General features: G+C 35.5%; 1 long non-coding RNA gene across 2 annotated transcripts; it reads left to right on the plus strand.

Annotated features, from left to right (window-relative positions):
• Positions 1-2,672: 2,672 nt before the first annotated feature.
• On the plus strand, positions 2,673-12,622 carry LOC116540905. 2 transcript variants are annotated; one of them, XR_004264632.1, is made up of 4 exons: positions 2,673-2,708; positions 6,194-6,266; positions 8,071-8,131; positions 11,361-12,622. It is a non-coding gene; the product is annotated as an uncharacterized LOC116540905 (long non-coding RNA). The 2 variants fall into 2 exon arrangements; XR_004264631.1 differs by lacking the exon at positions 2,673-2,708 and having other exon boundaries at positions 4,246-6,266; positions 11,361-12,621.
• Positions 12,623-15,315: the final 2,693 nt, after the last annotated feature.

Here is a 15,315-nt window from a genome sequence, read left to right on the forward strand (position 1 = left end):
GGTTCTTCTGTTCCTGGCGTCTGAGGTTTGTTGTCAGCAGGGCCTGGTTTTCAGGGACCGTGGCTACCGCCCCTCCCGCCTGCGGGCGGCTCCTGCACTTCCGGTGGGCGCCAGTTTCAGCCGCCGCCCAGCCTAGCGCAGCAGCAACCGCAGCAGCAGCCGGGGCACCCGCGCCGGGGTCGCCCAGGCAGGGGACATCTCTTCCCCAACTCTGGGTGGAGGCCCAGCTCGGTGCACTGAAAACCGAGGTCAGCTAGAGCATTTCTCGGATCTGGGCGAGCCCTCAGCCTGCGGGGCCAGTTCCTCCCGCAGCTTCATGCTGCCACCGCCCCTTTCATCAGGAGGATGCACCGGAAGATGCAGGGGCACAGAGACACCGTGGGAAAGTCCGGGGAGGGAGGAGGGCGGGGCGCGGCGGCCTCAGGCCCAGGGCATTGCGGTGCCCCTTCTCGTCTGAGCAGAGATCGGCCACTGCCCCTGCAGGGAGGACAGAGGGGCCCAGGCTCCCCCAGCCAGCCTCCCTCTGCGCCAGGGTAGGAGAAAATTATTTCCTAAAAAGAAGCACAGAGTAGAACTTCCAGATCTGACCCAATTAAGTTTTCATCCTTTTTAATCCTTTTTCTCTCTTTTTGCCTTTTCCTTTCAAACTATGCTCACCTGACATTAGATTTCATGTTCCATCTTCATTTGGGAATTTACATGTAATCATAATGGTCACAACTTTAAAAACTAAACATTTTAATTTTTTTTTTTTTTTTAATTTGGAGACAGAGTCTCACACTTTCGCATAGCCTGGTGTGCAGCGTTGCGATCTTGGCTCACTGCAACCTTCGACTCCCGGGTTCAAGCAAGTCTGACTCTAGCCTCCTGAGTAGCTGGGATTACAGGCATGTGCCACCACGCCCAGCTAATTTTTGTGTTTTTAGTAGAGATGAGGTTTTGCCATGCTGTCCAGGCTTGTCTCAAATTCCTGGCCTCAAGTGATCTGCCCACCTGGGCCTCTGAAAGTGCTGGGATTACAGAAAAATTTTAATTTATCTTACCCAAGAGTGCTGGGTTAACATTAAACTTGTGATAGTGCTTTCTGAATGCTAGTTTATTATCTTGTTTTTGATTGTATTAACTAAGCTGTAGTAACTAATAATAATAAAGTCTTAATTTGCATAGCTTGACAGTTTACAAAGGGCACGTAGTTACTCATTTAACCAATAAATGTGTGTTGAGCATACACGATGTGCCATACTTTTTGCTAGGCTTAGGAAGTAAAATGAAGAAAAGAAAGTATTGATCTCTACTGTCATAAAACTTTCAGTCTGGCTTCATGAAACCCTCACCTACTCCTGAGAATTGATACTGCTGAAGTCTTTTATTAACCTCCTACCCAAAGTAGCCACTTTCTGAATATTGTGTTATTCTTTATGATAATTTAATTTTATAAATTCTACCATAAGTCTATATCTGTGACTCGCTTTTTTATCTATAATTTTTAAATTATTTCACGTTGCTTAGCATAGCTGTAGCTGTCCATTCTCACTGCTGCATAGTGTAAATATACATCAATTTATAAATCAATCTTATTGCCAGTATATGTTTGTGAATTTCAATTACTCCACATTTTTACCACTTTTTGGAATTACTAGACATAAATTTTTGACAAAATGGTGCATTAGTAAGGTATGTCATTTATAGTTTTAATTAGCATTTTTATAGTTACAAATGAAGTTGGAATTTTTCATGTTTATTGATCATTTGTATTCTAAGACTTGCCATCTCTCCTATATTTAATGTTTTTTTTTTTTCTTATTTATTCACACATAGTCTGTAATACATATTTTCTTTTCTTTTTCTTTTTCTGAGATGGAGTTTCACTCCTATTACTCAGGCTGGAGTTCATTGGTGGGATCTTGGCTCACTGCAACCTCTGCCCCCTGGGTTCAAGTGATTCTCCTGCCTCAGCCTCCCAAGTAGCTGGAATTACGGGCACCCACCACCACACCTGGCTAATTTTTTTTTGTATTTTTAGTAGACACAGGGTTTCCACACATTGGCCAGGCTGGTCTTGAACTCCTGACCTCAGGTTATCCTCCCACCTCAGCCTCCCAAAGTGCTGAGATGTTGGAAACAGATGTTTGATGCTGCAAAGAAAAATCAGCACTGAGACAAAGAATCTCTCAGCAAGGCAATTTTACTTTCTGCAGAAAGGGTGCTGTCCATCAGCAATCTTGCCATGAAAGCACAATGAATAAAGGAAAGGCAGGAATATTTATTCCTTATGCATTGGGTTCTTACTGCTGTATCCTATTGCCATTGGTTGGAGCTGGACCTCACAGTCTAAGCTAAACCCCATTGGCTAACAACTTAAAACTTTTCTAAATAGGTAAAGACAATAGAGAACAAAGGAATATAGGAAATTGCTTGTGAAAGGACTTAGAAAAGTAATAACATTTCCAAATAAGGAAGGGGCATAGGCTTTGAGCATGTCCAGCACAAATATCTTGGTTAAAGTACAAGGACATAGAATGTACTTATTTCCTTATATCTAACAGCTACATAGGATAGGGCTTAACAAAGAATTACTAGCAAAAAGCAAGAAAGATTTGAAGAAAGTCTTTAAAAGAAACTATTATTTCTAACATTTATCATTATTATTCTTTAACAATAAGGTAAACTTTGAAGAGGAACTTTTTACTTTCTACATCAGATGACAGGTATGAGCCACCACATCTGGCCTGTAATATATATTTTCTAAATACCAATCTTTTGTAATACGTGTTTTTAAAATATTTTCTCCCAGTTATGCTTTGCCTTTCTATCATCTTTAGTAAAACATGTTTTTGTAAGTTATTAATAATCAAAAGTTTAAAATGGATATAGTCTAATTTGTAAATATTTTTAGACATTATTTTATCTTGTGCCATATTTTTTCTGTATTTTAAAAGTTTTAATTTCTTGATCTATGTGAACAATTTTTGTGTGAGTTGCTTTTCAAGTATCCAGTCTACCTAGGTAGAACCAATTGATTAGATACTAGTTTATTGACCAATTCTTCTTTGCAAACATAATTGTGTAACTAATTTCTCATTTTAATCCGTTGACTGGGACCATAGATGCAATGGTTAATATAAATGTTTACAGCAGCATCATTATCATGTTTATGACATTAAAAAAACAAGCTTTTAATAGTTTATTATGTACATTTGCTGTAGATTATTTTAGATCCCTTGTATATTTACAAAACAAAATAACATCTTTTATTTCTAGTTTGCTAAAAGGCTTATACCGAGCTCTTTGCTGTGCCTATTTTATATACACGTAAAGATTTTACAGTGTTCAACTTATCCTTACTCCTGAGATAATCTTAGTTATGGTTTTATTTATTTTAATGTATTCAGTAAAATTTAGCACCATTCATAAAGAGTTTTGTAGATAAAAACTCTCTACAATTTAGATATTAGAGGAACATACCTCCACAAAATAAAAAGCCACATATGAAAAACCATTAACTAACATCATACTAAAGGGAGGAAAATTAAAAGCCCTTCCCCAGGATATGTAACAAGGGAAGTATGCCCACTTCTACCACTTTTTTCAACATAGTACTTGAAGTCCCAGCCAGAGCAACTATGCAAGAAAAAAAAAGGACATCTAAATTGGTAAAAAGAAAGTGAAGTTGTCCTTGTTCACTGATGACATGATTATATATATATATATATAATCTTGATTCCATTAAGAAACTATTAGAGCTAATACATTAACCTAGTAAAGTGGCAGTATACAAAATCAACATACAAAATAAGTAGTCCTTTTTTTTTTTTTTTTCTTTTTTGAAATGGAAGTCTCACTTGTTGCCCCGGCTAGAGTACAGTGGCTCAATCTCAGCTCACTGCAACCTCTGCCTCCCCGGTTCAAGTGATTGTCCTGCCTTAGCCTCCTGAGTAGCTAGCTGAAACTACAGGTGCGGCTGCAACGCCCAGCTAATTTTTTGTATTTTTGTAGAGATGGAGTTTCACTGTGTTAGCCAGGCTGATCTCAATCTCCTGACCTTGAGATCTGCTCGCCTTGGCTTCCCAAAGTGCTGGGATTACAGGCATGAGCCACAGTGCCCCGCAATAAGTAATATTTCTATATGTCAATAGCAAAATATCTGAAAAAGAAATTAAGAAAGCAGTCTTATATATAATTTCTAGAGAATGAAATAAAATACCTAGGAATAAATTTAATTAAGAATGTGTAAGATATCTACAATAATTATTAGGTTGGTGCAAAAGTAGTTGCAGTTTTTGCATTAAAAGTAATGTAAAAAGTAATATAAAACACTGATGAAAACAATTAAAGTTACCAAAAAAGGATATTCTACCTTCATATTTGAAGAATAATTAATATTTTTGCACTTCCAAAAATGATCTACAAATTTATAACAATTTTCATCAAAACGTCAATGAAATTATTTATAGAAATAGAAAAAATAATAAAATTCAAATGAAACAAACAAACAAAAACACAACCAAAATAGCCAAACTAATCTTGAGAGAAAGAACACACACAAAGCTGGACACATCGCATCACCTAACTTCAAGACATACTGCAAATCTACGGTAACAAAAATAACGTGGTACTGGTAATAACAACAGACACTTAGACCAGTGAAACAGATTAGGGAACCCAGAAATGAATCCACACTAAGAAGACAACTGATTTTTTGCCAAAGGTGCCAAGAACACACATTGTGGAAAAATAGTCTCTTCAATAAATGATGCTACAAAAAACTGTATATCTACATGCAGACTAATAAAACCAGACCCTTATTTCTTACCATATTAAAAATCCACCTAAATGCATTAAGAACTTAAGTATACAACCCAAACCTATAATACTACTTGAAGTAAACAAATGGGAAATTCTCTATGACTTCCATGACTCCGTTTAAAGACCTCAAAAGCATAGGACCTCAAGAGCATAGATAACAAGAAAATACAGGCAAATAGATTATATCAAACTAAAAAGGTGCAAAGAAAACACAACAATCAACATAGTGAAGAGACAAGCCACAGAATGGGAGCAAACATTTGCTAACTATACAAATACCCAGAGTGTGTAAAGGATTCAAACCACTAACCAGCAAACAAACAACAAAACAAAACAAATGATCCAATTTAAAAAATGGCAAAATACCTTAATAGACAGTTTGCCCAAAAAAGTGTACAAATTGCTGGCAGGGTCATAGCAAAATGCTCGACATTACCAACTATAAGGAAAATGAAAATTAAAGCTACAATGAAATACCATCCCACACTAGAAATAATGGCTACTCCCAAGACAAAATATAACAAATACACGTGAGAATGCAGTGAGAGGAAAACTCTTTGACACTGTTGGTGAGGAAGTAGCTTAATACCATCATTATTAAAAAAAAAACTGTGGCGATTTCTCAAAAAGTCAAAAATAGAGCTAACATATGTCTTATTATTGAACTACTGTCTATAGCCAAAGTAATTAAAATCAGTATATCAAAAAGATATTTGCATTATGGTGTTTATTCCGGCAGCGAAGAGATGAAATCAAGATGTGTCCATCAATCAATAAATAAAGAAAATGTGGTATAGATACACAATGGAATACTATTTGGCTATGGAAAGAAATAAAATACTGTCATTTGTGGCAATATGTGTGAACCTAGAGAATATGATATTCAGTGAAATAAACCATAGGCTGAAAGACAAATACTGCATGAGCTTACTAATAAGTGGAATATAGGAGAGTTGATCTTGCAGAAGGTAAGCATAGACTGGTGGTTACCAGAGTCTGGGGAGGGGTCTGGGAAGAAAAAGATTAAGGGAGGCCATTCATTGGGTGCGAAGTTACAGTTAGAAAAAATAGCTTCTGGTGTTCTGTTACATAGTTGGGTGACTATAACAACTACAGTATAATAACAGCATACACTTTACAATAGCTAGAAAACAGTAACTTGAAACTTATCACTATAAAGAAATGATAATGATTTGAGATGATGAACATGCTAATTACCCCAATTTTATCATAACACAATGTACGTATTTTTTGAAACATTACACTATACCCTATAAATATTTGAAATTATGTGTCAATTATAGAATAACCTACTAACATAAATAAATAAATTTACCAATGCAAAAATTGCAAGTTCTTAAAACTGTGTTCTGTGTGTCTCTTGTAGAATACCTTTTCCACTTAACCAGAATGTTTTCAACTTGGCCTTTCCCTGTACTCTGCTTGTCCAGAGACTAAAGGTAAAATAGATGTCAGAAATTAGTGTCTTTCTCTGTTTTTTCTGAGCCAGCACTTGGCCCTAATCCTGTACCTTGCCTGTTAGATTCTCTTAACTATATGGACACTTTTCAGTGATCTTATTCCCAAAGCATTGCACTCTCCATTCTTTCCTGTTAGGAATTTCAGTATGACTTCTTTTTGTTTCAAAGAAATGCCTTTGCCCAACGTTATTGATTTGAAATCCTTTTTTCATGAAGAAATTGACTGTCATTAATTGCTGCAGCTTGCATATTTTGTTAAGTAAACATTTTTATTCATCTGAAATAGTTCCAATTTTAAATTTTTTGACACACTGGCCATTAAGAATTTCATTGCTTAATTTTTGCATACCTGTGACTTATCCAAATTTCCCGATGTCATTTATTTTTAATTGTATTCCATTGCAGTCAGAGAAAATACTTTGCATTTACACAATTCTTTTAATTTTATTCTGTATGTAATCACCTAGAATATAGTTTATTCTGAAGAAGATTCCATGTGCACTTACTACAAATGCATAGTCTATTTCTGTTAGGTGGAACAGACTATACAAATGTGCTAGGTCTCAGTGGTTTTGTGTTCAAGTCTGTTTACTCTTTGACCTGTTGACTGTTTTTTAAATTATTATTGAGAGTAAAGTATTCAAATGTCTGTTATTTTTTTATTCTATCTTTCTGGATTTATTTTTGTCAGTCTTCGCCTCATATATTTTGTTTCTCTTTTCTTACTTGCCTATTGGTTGATGATTTTTACATCTTCCTAAGGAATTGACTTTTTTTGGTCAATTTTAAATGTCTCATTTTACACCTAAAAAAAAAGCATGTGTTTTTTCTTTTTATTTGTTTATTTTATCTTTTTTTTTTTTTTCATTGAGATGGCGTTTCAATCCCAGGTTCAAGTGTCTCTCCTGCCTCAGCTTCCCAACTACCTGGGATTACAGGCATGCACTATCATGCCAGGCTAATTTTGTATTTTTGGTAGAAACGGGGTTTCTTCATGTTGGTCAGGCTGGTCTCGAACTCCTGACCTCAGGTGATCCATCCATCTTGGCCTCCCAAAGTGCTGGGGTTACAGGTGAGAGCTACGGAGCCCAGCCTAAATTCTTTTTTAATTGTGTAATTGCAACTACAATTTTATTATGGCTGCTCTTTGCAAGCTTTTATTCTTCCACTTCTACACAATTTGTTTATTTGGATCCAAAGCAATTGTGCTGTAGACCAGCATATATTTGTATCTCATTTTTATATTTTGTCTAATAATCTCAATTTTTATTTAATTAAACTTTTTATATTTAGTATTATTTATATATTTGGATTTATTTTTTGTATCATTTTTGCTTTCTACATATCACATGTGTATTTTATTTTTCTACTTCATTTTGCCTTCTTTTGCATTAAGAAGACATTTTTATGTAACATTGCATTTTTTAAAATAATTTTTAATATATATTTGGATCTATCACTTGTTCTTTTTTTTTTAATCACTTGTTCTTTTAAGGCTTCTGATATACACTTTCATTCATCAGAATATGTTTTACATTTATAATACCTTAATACCGATGAGTTATACAAATGTTAGTTCTATATATTAATATTTCTGCTTCTCATTTTGTTATATAAATTTTATACTTATATCTACATATACTATAAACTTAATATTTTATACTTATTTTATATAATTTTTTTTAGAATAAGATGAGAAAACAAAAAAGAACAAAGATATATCTACAAGTCATTTGATATTAACCTTTTTATTTTCCATTTCTGAATTTTCTCATTATTTTAGAATATTCAGCTAATTTTTATTACCAAACATGTTATCACTGACCTGTTTTGCTCAGTTATTGGTAAGTATATTACATGTATTTGTAATTAGTCCAACAATACAATTGTATTTATGTTGTTATGCATAGCGGTCATTTTAAAAAATAATATAAGAAATTAAAAAATGTATGCATGATGTCTTTTACAGTGACATGATTATTTTTACTGGTGCTTTGGTCATTTCATGTAGATTCAAATTATTCTCTCTGGTTATTTGATTTTTCCTTCCTTCCTTCCTTCCTTCCTTCCTTCCTTCCTTCCTTCCTTCCTTTTCTTTGGTTATTTGACATTTCTTTCTTTATCTCTCTTTCTTTCTTTCCTTCTTTCTTTCTTTCTCTCTCTTTCTCTCTTTCTCTCTTTCTTTCTGAGGCCTCCCTCTGTCGCTCAGGCTGGAGTGCAGTGACATGATCTCAGCTCACTGCAACCTCCACCTCCTGGGTTCAAGTGATTCTCCTGCCTCAGCCTCCCAAGTAGCTGGGACTAGAGGCACCTGCCACCATACCCAGCTAATTTTTATATTTTTACCTAGTTGAAATCAACTCAGCTTTTGTTGATCTGGAAAGGCCTTATTTTGCTTTTATTTTTTATTGATAGCTTTCTCCTTCAGAGGATTATTTCCTGACAGTTTTTCTTCAATGAGTAGACAAAAATATTTAAATGCAGTTGGATGTCTTAGAAAAGGCAATGAAATTATGATCTAAAAATGGAAATGAAATTGTTTTTAAATTGAATGGAAAATAAGATTATATCGATGGCAGCTGATGATATGTTGGACTGAGATGCAGAGATCAGGTAGAATTAAACTTGTGGACAATAGAGGTCTGTGAGTTTTTTGGTCCTGACTTAGGCCATTGGAGGACATGCTTTTTAGAGAATTAAAGATGATGCGTGAGAACACAGCCATGCTGTAACTAAAGGAGCTGAGCACCTGCGCTGTGCTAAGATCCACAGGTTTATAAAAATAGAAGTCAAAATTTTAACATACAATTTAACACACAGTATTAGACTAAGAAAGCAAATAGGCAGTGATAATGATGATTAATGTTAACTTTAGTTTCAACAGCGTCATATTTGATGGGTGTCACAGAAGCAAAGAAAATAAAGGCCTTTGCTATAAAATGTGTGCTCTACTACTGAGTGTGTAAAACATTCCTGTGAGTGGAAGCCACAAAGAAACCTGAGGGACAGGGTGGAATACCCCTTTGATACTTCATATCTAAAAAAAAAAACTCTTGGCATGGACAGTTTTTATTCAAACATTCCTTGCTTGAAATAGATGTGCACTTCCATTCTCTGTAAATGAACCTGGGCAAATTAGTGAGAGGTATAAAAAGCAGTCTGCATTTTGCTCCCATGTCTAGTGCCCAGACTCAGAACTGTGTCCTCAGGAAATGGAGCACTTTGCCCATTTAGGTCAGATAGAGGTGGCATTTTTCTGATTCTCACAAAGGTACTTTTGGCCTACCTCTTACCATGAAAATCAGAGATTACTGGGGAAGATTAGTGAGGGCAACCATGAATTACTTCAACCAGGAGTAACACAGTGGAAAAATCTGACGTTGTGTTTTACTAATTTTGAAGCTTGTGTAATTGGGAGATTACTGTTTTGTTTATAAGAACAGGCACTATACAACCCACTGGGCTGAATATACCCGGGGAAATCAGCTTACACATAGGAGAGTTGGAGCACAGCTGTTTCTAATGTATTTTCCAGGAATCAAAAAGTTTCATTTTCCCTTGGTGGCCTCCATTCTTAAAATCACAAAACCAGAGCTTATACTATTTTTAGGGTTGACATGAAAATTATAGGCCTGGAGGGGATGGGCTTATGGCATTGCTTCCTTATAACCACATATTGTGAGCCTCGTCTTACAAACATGGACTCGCTCCAGAGACTCAGCTGAGTAACTCTTTGTCAGCATTAATAACAGTGAGAGCTCAAGACTCAGGTGAGTGGGGGGATGAGGCAGAGTTGTCTCAGTGAAGAGCCAGGACATTGTCTTTTCGTAACTTCAGTCATGTCTCAGGGAATCACATCAAAGTGCAATAGGTGATTCTAAATGAAAAAAAGCAACTTTATGAATATTGACGCCATACTATATTGATCTTATGCTTTGTTAATTTTGTAATTTTTTTTTTTTTTTTTTTTTTTGAGACGGAGTCTCGCTCTTGTTACCCAGGCTGGAGTGCAATGGCGCGATCTCGGCTCACCGCAACCTCCGCCTCCTGGGTTCAGGCAATTCTCCTGCCTCAGCTTCCTGAGTAGCTGGGATTACAGGCACGCACCACCATGCCCAGCTAATTTTTTGTATTTTTAGTAGAGACGGGGTTTCACCATGTTGACCAGGATGGTCTCGATCTCTTGACCTCGTGATCCACCCGCCTCGGCCTCCCAAAGTGCTGGGATTACAGGCTTGAGCCACCGCGCCCGGCTAATTTTGTAATATTATATTTGAATTGTAATTGTATTTTATGTATTATCACATTTTTAATAATGAGAATAATAATCTTCAAAATTCAAAGAAAATAGCATTTCCTTACTATAAAAAGTTCCCCAAGTTCTGCATTCTTACAGTTTCCTCTATAAGTTTTAAATTTGCAATTTACATATTAAACATATAATCTTGAATGTGGCCAGTATATTTCAATTTTGCTGTTAAAATATATAACTTGCCGGGCGCGGTGGCTCAAGCCTGTAATCCCAGCACTTTGGGAGGCCGAGGCGGGTGGATCACGAGGTCAAGAGATCGAGACCATCCTGGTCAACACGGTGAAACCCCGTCTCTACTAAAAATACAAAAAATTAGCTGGGCATGGTGGCGCGTGCCTGTAATCCCAGCTACTCAGGAGGCTGAGGCAGGAGAATTGCCTGAACCCAGGAGGCGGAGGTTGCGGTGAGCCGAGATCGCGCCATTGCACTCCAGCCTGGGTAACAAGAGCGAAACTCCGTCCCAAAAAAAAAATATATAAAAATAAAAATATATATATATATATATATAACTTAATTTTGTCTAACTTTATTAGGAAATAATGTTTTCTTGTTCTGTGATTTTTAACATATAAGACAGAGAAAGGAGTAAGGAGAAGTCAAAACAGAAAAAAAATGTGATAATAATAGTTGCCTAATTGTAGCTCATAAGGGCACTAAGCCCTCAAGAAAATATAATCGTACAAAATCACTATGTCTCTGAACATTAGGAAAAGAACAAAGCATTTTTAAGTGCTTCAAATATCTGCATTTTATGTATTTAGGGAGGAAGGATCTCAACTGCTCATAGGAAGAGTACATGAAGAATATAAGATGCGGTTTTCCAAATTGCAATTTTCAACTTGGAAATATTCCTCCAAATTCAATATATGACACATCTGGTAAGACTCTTATTATACTGTGATGCACAGGAGCATGATTGTACAAGGCCTTTCACATTTTTAGAGAAAGAGAGTGTTACACTTAGCTGGTATCTCCTCAGTTGAAATAATCAGAAACACTCTTCCAAAAGGATTTTAGGCTTTTTCAAAATTGGTAGGATGGAATTTGTGATGAAGGTCCTCCAGTATTTTTCTATTGTCTACATTTAAAGTAATAATTTTCCTGCTTATTTTTTCCTCCAAGGAAGCTGGGAATTAAATGTCTTGAAATTATAAATATCCTTATCAGCAAGCATTGTGCCTCTAGCTGCACTCTACACTAATTTCAACTTCCAAAAAGTGACAAATGCATTACAATCATTCAATGCATCTGATACTTACCATATTTATTATTTTCATCTTGCTGTATTTTATAAAACTTCTTTTATCAGGCCTAATTTTGGTGGAAACATTTTTTCTTTTCTAAATTTGCCAGCCGGATTTTTCAGTTTGCCATTTATTGCCACTTAACAAGAAATCCCTTCTCCCTGGCACCTAAAATTCATAGGTCTAAAAAGGCTGCTCAATAAATGTTGTAAAGTGTCTGATAAAAAGGATACTTTTATTGATATAATAAAAACATTTTACATTTATATAGATTATATTTTAAATCTACATAAGGGACAGTGCATCACTATTCAAATAATATTATTAATAAAATAACAATACTTAAAAACTATGTTTTATAACAAAGATGAGGAAGTATACTTTATCAGACTTCTTTTTCTACAAATAATGTATCCACCATATACAAAACAGCTTTTGGATTCTTGTAAGTGGCTTTTTCCTTCTATACACCCTTTATCTTTGCTTTAGATGTCTGATCTAAGCTTATGTTTTTTATGATTTGATTTTCATTCCTGGTTTGTATAATGGTGTTATTCCCTTATTATACACAACTATTTATACACTTTGGGACTTAAGAATATTGAGAATACACTAAGGTGAAAGGCAGTATGGTGAGAGTAAACTTGAGCTGCACTCCATGTTTACTGAGAGTGCCCAGGAGCTTCACCCTCAGCCCCATCAAACTTAGATTGTGACTTCTTTTTTTTTTTTTTTTTTGAGACGGAGTTTCGCTCTTGTTACCCAGGGTGGAGCGCAATGGCCTGATCTCAGCTCACCGCAACCTCCGCCTCCTGGGTTCAGGCAATTCTCCTGCCTCAGCCTCCCAAGTAGCTGGGATTACAGGTACACGCCACCAAGCCCAGCTAATTTTCTGTATTTTTAGTAGAGATGGGGTTTCACCGTGTTGACCACAATGGTCTCGATCTCTTGACCTTGTGATCCACCCACCTCGGCCTCCCAAAGTGCTGGGATTACAGGCATGAGCCACCGTGCCCGGCCCAGATTGTGACTCTAATGGCGAGAGCTAAGCTGTGCATTCAGATTTTGAAATTTTTAATGGGTCACATAGGACTAAATTTTTCTTTTCACTGTGAACAACCTAAAAGTAGCATCTGTGGATTTTTTCGCTATTTTATTTCACCCATTTTGGCATCATATTAAACAAATTCCAGAATTCTTCCAAATAAAAACATAGAACACAGCTAAATTTAATATTTGGATTAAAAATGACTTCTGCAGTATGTTAAAGGCAAGTATTAACTGTTTAGCTCTGGCAGGTGAGAAAAATGTTTGATGACACAATCAATTCAATCATGCTCTAATTGTGACAACCAAAATTGCTGATCTCAGCCGGGATCAGCATCAATGCTCTCAAGAGCCTCGCTGGAAAAACACACCATCTGATCACGCAGTAGATTATGTTTAAGTTATTTGCAGAGTAAGGACAATGAATTAGCATAAACTGGGTTTTTTTAGGGTGAAAAAATAAAATATTAAAATTCTTATCTGTGTTATTTAACCTAATTGTTTGCCCTATATCTTCTTTTGGTGTGTGGTTCATAATATATTTGTTATATTAACAAAACTATGCAGATTTATAGTTAATAACTCATACATATATTATCTCATATTCAAATACATTTTTCTAGTACTGAAGTATGATCCTTAAAATTTGGATACCATTAAGTCTTTAATTTAGAATTACTTTGTTTTCTTTTTCTGATTTTTAACTTGACAGCAGAACTCAACTGCACTGATGGTGTAGATGTATGCTAATGGAAATCTTTCATTGTTTCTAAGATAAATGCATTTACTTATTAAAGTTTCATAGAAAGAGTAACAACCATTTAATCAACTTGATGTTTCCTTTATAAAATCAAACATATCTGGTGGTTTTAGAGCAACTTTTTTCAGTCACTAATTTTTTATTATTATCCAAGGATACTCAATGTCAACATTTTTGCATCATCTCATATATTTTTATTTACAAAATTATATAATGATAAGTGACCTTGAAACAGACACACTTTCATTTAAAAAAATCTGAGTGAATTTAAAGGTGTATCCCTTTTTTAATGTCATGAAGCTAAAATTGTTCTTAGCCCTGGATTAAAGTAAAATGATAAATGATGTCTGAATCTTGACCAAATAAAATGAAATGGTAACTGCAAAATTGTTCTGCAAAATTTTACAAGGTGTTATGGTCATTGAAGTCATCCCAAGAAAACTTGAGAGGAATTATTTTTCTTATTGAAAACCAAGTATTTTTCTAGGCATGGTAGAGTATCTCTGTATTAAATGAAGTCTCAGGAAGAAGACCAACATGTGACTATTTTGATGCAACTTCATGGTTGAAACAAAGTAATTCAGAATAGTGGCTGGGCTCGGTGGCCCTCACCTGTAATCCCAGAACTTCGGGACGTCAGAAGCTCAAGAGCAGCCTGGCCAACATGGTGAAATTGTCTCTACGAAAAATATAAAAATTGGCTGGTGTGGCGGTGGGTGCCACTTGGGAGGCTAAGGCAGGAGAACTGCTTGAACCCAGGAGGTGCAAGTTGCAGTGAGTAGAGATTACACCACTGCACTACACGCTGAGTGACAGACCCTGTCTCAAAAAAAAAAGGTAGTGTTTATCTTGTTGGTAACGGAGAAGAAAATATTTTAAAATGTTCTGAAATCGAGATCACATAATAGACCTCTGGGATGTGAACGAAACTGAGAGACAGCCAGGATCATTTCTGTATCATATAATAAATTAGGGTTTGATTAAGCAGAATAATGTCCCCCAGTCCCTATAAGGATATTGACATCTGAATTCCAAGCTATCACATTACACATTACAATTAATGGCAAAGAGAATATAAGGGTGCATATAATATAAAAATTGCTAATATGCTGACGAAATATCATGAATCATCATGGTGAGTCCAGTAAAACCACAAGGATCAAAAACCATGGAAGAGTGATGATGCATAAATCGATCAAAATGATAGATCATGAGAAAGACTCAACTGAATATATTTTTAATTGTTTTAGTGAGTCTTTTCACATTAACATACATTTAATTCAACAGTACAATTACTATTCATTTTATATGCCTGCTGCTGAAGTGCTAAATATAAAATGAGAACACAGAACAAGGATATGATTAATGAGTAGAAGGCCAAGGTACACGAGGAATATAGAGAGTGTGCACCTTATACAGGCATATTTGAAAGTGTATTTATTATATGTAGAGATTCATAATAGTTATACATGTATAACTATTGGTTTAGAAAGTAGTGCAGGAGATACATTATCAAGAATTTATATAAGATGGGGTTAATCAAGAAAATGAGACTAAAATAACAATGATGACAATGATAATAATTTGGAACACTGATGAAAGAACGTTGATGACATAAATCTGTTTTTTTCAGGTCTTCAAAATATGTTTCTTCTACGTCATTAG

Source organism: Sapajus apella, unplaced genomic scaffold (assembly GCF_009761245.1).
Source record: "Sapajus apella isolate SASKATOON/1434 unplaced genomic scaffold, GSC_monkey_1.0 scaffold146, whole genome shotgun sequence".
Lineage (NCBI taxonomy): Eukaryota > Metazoa > Chordata > Mammalia > Primates > Cebidae > Sapajus > Sapajus apella.